The 6,000-nt window shown below is 39.7% G+C and overlaps 1 long non-coding RNA gene across 2 annotated transcripts in view; it reads right to left on the bottom strand.

Moving 5' to 3' along the window:
* The window catches only part of LOC121932016, a 65,561-nt gene extending 59,561 nt beyond the window's left edge, over window positions 1–6,000 (bottom strand). For both annotated transcript variants that reach the window (XR_006104246.1, XR_006104247.1), the window contains exon 1: window positions 5,949–6,000. This is a non-coding gene — a long non-coding RNA (uncharacterized LOC121932016). The remainder of the gene's footprint in view (window positions 1–5,948) is intronic.

Consider the following 6,000-nt stretch of genomic DNA (forward strand, 5'->3'; position numbering starts at 1 on the left):
TTTGGGAGATATTTAGCCTCCTCTGTCAGAGAGCTCTGGTGTCACAAGAAACTACACATCCTAGGATTTAGATTGACAGTTAAAGCGATGTCTAGTTGCATTAATTCTGCAGTGTGGCGGAAGGGTGCATCAACTCATATGCCATTTTAACTGAAATAACCTTCACGTTACAGAGCGAGCATGGCAGCACAATCTCAGCCAACCAGCTACTTTGTGGGATTGCCAGCCAATGCAAACACAGTAGAGCAGCAAGGAGGTGAACCAAGTTGAACCTTCATCCTTTCACCATTCACACTACTTTCACTGGCCATGGGCTCCAAACTGGTGCCTGATTGTTTAAGGTTGCTGCCACTTTCACACTAGTTGCCTGGAGGAAATAGTATAAATAAAATGGCATTGAAAGCCACTGGATGACTTTGGGCAAGTCACATTCTCTCAACCTCAAGGAAAAGCAACCCTCTTCTGCACAAATCTTGCCAAGAAACCCCCATGTGATTGGTTTGCCTTGAGGTCACCATAAGTTGGAAGCAACTTGAAGGCACACAAGAACAGCTAAGACTGAACTAGCTCAGTGCCCTGCATACATCCTAGCTTGCACACCTGATGCCTTAACCACTGCAGAAGTAGGTTTAGAAAAAAACATGTCAGGTGACAATGGCAAAGAAATGGAGCTGAAGAAAGCGGGAGAGATAAGAGCAGACATTCTGCCTCAAAAAAGCAACCGGGGGGGGGGAGGCAAGCATAGATGCAGGTCAGGAAAGCTTGTGCCCATGAAACTGACAACATCCCTGAAGTTAAATTATCCTGCAATGTTTTCTCTGTCTCCTGGAGTGGATGGAGAATGAAAAGAATAGCAGGATTGAAGAGATATAGGACTAAAGTGAAGATAGAAGAAACCTAGGTAATTTAGTTGATATGATAATAAAGGAGCCCCTTTGTGCATTTCATGTTCCTGCTCAGAATCATGTTATACTTAGCAACTTCCAGGCAAATGTTGCTTTCATTGAGTTCCTTGTTCTGCAGTAAGAACAAGTAACAACCTGCGAGCATATTGAGCATACGTTCATATTCGCAATGCAATTATTTTGTCTCAAGTTCTTCTGTGACTTTTGAAACTTCAGTTTCCTCTTCATCAAGTGTGAACATGCCCATTCAGCTGTTGTTTTCACACTAGTTGTCTGGTGGTGGGATTTTTTTTCTCCCCTCATCAAATGACTGCCTGTTGTTGTCTTTCACCATCTTTCCAAGGCTTAGAATAAGTGCTTTGCAATAGGACATGTAGGTACTTGACATGACTTTGTTTTGTAACTTCCTTTCATTTGAGATCTTTCGGAAGCTACCTCCCTTATAATTAGCAAAGGACCTTGAGTCTAGGTTACTATATATACTGCACACTCTTCTAGGTCATACCCAGGACAAACATGTGCATGGGACCATCTGAATAAAGCCATGTGCTTTGAAGCTGTCAGACAGACAAGGTTCATGTATATCGTCATATAATTTTTTTCATATATCGTATATATGATTCATATATATCATGTATATTTTTTTCAAGCTGTGGATGGCTGAATCCGTGGATAAAGAATCCATGGATATGTACAGCTAATTGTACAAAAAAAAAAACCTGAATATATGTTTTTTTTAAAAAAAACACCCTGCCTATTAAGAAAGTTTATTTCAGTAAGCCAATCAGATTCCAAGGTCAGAAATACTCAGAAAGAAGAGACTTCATCATAGAAAGGAGTTTTTTAATAGTGAGATATTCTATGCACATTTGCAATCAATTCCAGTAAAAAAGAAAAGTGGGAAGCATCTTTAAAAAAAAAAAAGGCTGGTTGTGTAAGGGATAAGAAATTGAAATCGGATGAGGTTATATTTAAAAGAGACATTCAAGAGAAATGGAAGAAATATCCCTTACATAAAATGGTAAAATCAAGGTTTGCTTTGCAATTTGTATATTTTAAAAATATATTCATGCTGTGGATAGTCATAGAAACAGAATTGGTAGCCAACTATAATTGTTTTTGTATTCTCATTTACAGTTGTGGCACTCTTGTCACAATTCTTGCCATGACTGTAAATGCCCCTAAAACCCATCTTAAAGTCAGGCAACTTTATTTGTGAGTGGCCATGGGTCCCTTTCTGGGATGAAGGCAGCATAAAAATTAAATGAAATAAATAAAACCATACTGTGCAAGGGAGTTCTGTGGTGTTGGAAAGCAAGGTGCTGAAGTATGGCACATCCAGCTCTCTTCCACCAGCGAGGCATGACAGGACAAGAAGAAGGAGGGACCCTGCTGGGCTACACATAGCTACATGTAACCTGCAGAATTCTGGCCATTTTTTATTTAATCACTAAAGTCATCTTTTTAGTGTGAGACAAAAGTAAAATTGTGAAGTCAAAGGCTTTCAGTGCCGGCATTCATAGTTTTTTGTGGGTTTTTCGGGCTATGTGGTCCTGTTCTAGAAGAGTTTATTCCTGATGTTTCACCAGCATCTGTGGCTGGCATCTTCAGAGAATGCTGGCATGGAAGTGAGTGGGGTACACACACACACACACACACACACACACACACACACACACACGACTCTAGGTTGAGAGGAGTGATTTACATGGTTATGCTGTGTATTGTTCTCATGTTCACTGCATACTATGCAGCTGCGGACAAGTCTACATAGGGACCATCAACACAGTGTCCAAACTTGAATCAAGGAACATGAGAGACACTGTAGATTGTGCCAGCCAGAAAAATCAGCAGTAGCAGAACTTGTTATAAACCATCCTGGACATAAAATGCTGTTTGAAAACACTGAAACTCTGGACCATGCCAACAACTATCAGGTCAGAATGTACAGGGAAGCCATTGAAATTCACAAATACCTGCACAATGTCAACAGAAAAGAAGAAACTCTGAAAGTAAACAAAGGGCACAAACAAAGAGGCCAAAATACAGCTGCTTCAGGTCACTTTGGAGGTATTCTGTTTAAATGATGCATGTGTCCTAAGAATTCGAAAGCTATGCTTAAGCCATGCTTCAGTCCTAAGGACTGGAGTACCAGCTTAGGCACAGCTTCTGGACTCTTAAGATGTGAGTGTCATTTAAACAGCACACCTACAAAGTGACCCGAAGCAGCTTTATTTTGGCCTGTCTGTTTGGGCTCAAAGTTTGACTACATGTCCAGAAAAACACCAAATAGAAACTACCTGGGATCAGGGTTTTCCCCAGCAGACAATGGACCACTAATTAAGCAGACACAAATCCTCTTTGCATATCCTTCCACTCTGAGGCCATTCAACAACAAAACAATACACAGATTAACATGATCCTCCCAAACTAGAGTCACACAGTGTATGTATGTGTGTGTACGTGTGTGTGTGTGTTCTGTTAAAGTGTATTGTTCTGATACACACACACACACACCACTCACTTCCATGCCAGCATTATCTGAAGATGCCAGGCACAGATGCCAGCGGTCAGGAATAAACTCTTCTAGAACATGGCCACATAGCCCGAAAAACTCACAAAAAAACACCTAAAAATAAAATTAACCAGATATTTGTACTTAAATGAGCTTTATGAATCAAGGGTTTATTACTTTCATATGTGTTAGTGTTTAGTGCAGCATATACACCTCGCATAATGTAAATATTTCATAATAAATGTATATACTCACAAATGTTCTCAGGATATTTTAAAATAAATTTTCTACAAAACACATGTATAATGTCCCACCCTTCACCAGCTGTATAGTTTATTAGTGTTATCTTAGTTGCATGACTTCCTCTGCCACATCATAAGTTAGGCTTTCCTAATTGCTACATTGGACATTAACCAGACACACCCACATCCACCTCCTGGGAATATGTTTAATGAGAGCTACAGTGTTCCTGTTTCTCAGTTTTCTAGTGGCTTAAAAACCATGTTCATTCTAATTAATGAACATAAGCAGATCTGTTCAAGTCTTACATTAAGAAAGCTAACACACATCAAATAATGACATGCTAATATGCATCTGCTCGCATATGCTTCATTTCTAAACAATGATGCTTTGATAAGATTCTGACCTTGGTTTTTTGTTTTGTTTTTAAGGTCCCACTTAAAAGATCAGCTTATTGTGGTAAGAAACAGCTAAGACATGATGTGCTTTCATGTAAGTGCTCTGCAAACACCACATCGACAGTGATGTTTCAGCACAGAATGTAATGCTGGAGATCTGACGGAGCAATGTTTAACATCGGAGTGAAAGTGAGTGAACATCTGAATTCGTTTAGGTGGCCATGTGTCCAACGTGATAGTGAACAGTTCTCTGGTGGAAGGTCTGTTTGGTCCAAGTCAAATGTAATGAAAAAAAGCTGAAGGGACCATATTGAGAAGACTGGTGTAGTGATTTGAGCGTTGAACTACAACTCTGGAAGCCAGGTTTTGAATCCCTGCTCAGCCATGGAAATCCACTGGATGATCTTGGGCAAGTCACACTCTCTCAGCCTCAGAGGAAGACAAAGGCAACCCTGCCCCAAGCAAATCTTGCCAAGACACTCCCATGATAGAGTCACTTTAGGGTTACCATATGTCGGAAATGACTTGAAGGCACACAATACCCAGATGCATAGCTTATACTGAAAGTCACTTAGCTTTCATATGTCTTATTATTGCTTTTTTTTCCTGCAGAAGCACATTAATTAAAAAGATAAATTTCAAAATCAGATCAATGGCAAAATAGATACAGTAGTTTTATAGTATTACATTCAATTTGGATGGATTTGGCCTCCAAGTGTCCCATGAAATTTCCTTAGAAATTGTCATAACTGAATTAGTTTTGTCCTTAAAGTTAACTGGTTTCTGTTTTAAGGGGGGGGGGGGTCAGGCTATGAAGTCATGTTCTAGAAGAATTTATTTCTGATGTTTTGCCTGCATCTGTGGCTGGCGTCTTCAGAGAATGGTGGCATGGGGTATGTGGGGTATATATACTGTGTTACCCATAGTAGAAAGGAAGTGATTTACATGTTAATCTCTGTGTTGGTGTTAGACACAATCCTCCTCACATATCTCCCCACTCTGAAACCTTGCAATTCACCAACAGACCAACGCAGAGATTAACATATAAATCACTTCCTCACAACCAAGGGTTACACAGTATATATATCCCATGCACCTCCATGCCACCATTCTCTGAGGATGCCAGCCACAGATGCAAGCAAAATCCCAGGAATAAATTCTTCTAGAATGTGGCCACATAGCCTGAAAAACCTACAAAAAATATAGATGCCAGTCATAAAAGCCTTTGAATTCACATGCTTTCTTTTAGCTTTGATCAATACTATCTATAGGAATCATTAGTGGTAAATACCTCTTTAATTATTCAGAATTTACCATAAGAAGATGAGGGTAGAACATGACTGGAAAGTAAATATAAGAAGAAAGATAGCACAGTAGCAGACAGTCACTACTATCATCTGCAGAGAGGCATGAAATGTTTTTTATTTATATTTAAAATATGAAAGATTTTTCAGATAAGTAATCAGATGACAGCAGGCTCCAAAAGTACCTCATGAATCATATCCAGGATTTATTGTTAAAACGAACCTCAATTTATTATGATTCAAAAAAATTCCACATTTTGTTTTGAAATTCATCAATTCATTTTTTATGGGGTGGGACAGAAGAAGGAAGAAGTCACCCTGTTGCACTCACAGGGAAGAAGCATCAATTGTACGCTTCCTTGATTGTGTATATCCTGATGCTACCTAGCTGCTGTTGCACAGCTAGGGGTAAAGCATTGCACAAGGAAGTACTGGATATTTCTTCTTACAACCCCCCCCCCCCCCCCGACACACACACACACAATATTTACACTGGAATATCCCTGCATCATTCATTGTAAGTCATCCCAAGAGCCAGAAGACATCACATAAAGTTATAGGTCATCCTCACTGACCCCAAACCCACCTTTTCACTGCTGCATCCTCCCCGATACAGCCATCTGCTGGTCAATGGAAAG

The sequence above is a fragment of the Sceloporus undulatus genome, chromosome 5, assembly GCF_019175285.1.
Source record: "Sceloporus undulatus isolate JIND9_A2432 ecotype Alabama chromosome 5, SceUnd_v1.1, whole genome shotgun sequence".
Classification (NCBI taxonomy): domain Eukaryota; kingdom Metazoa; phylum Chordata; class Lepidosauria; order Squamata; family Phrynosomatidae; genus Sceloporus; species Sceloporus undulatus.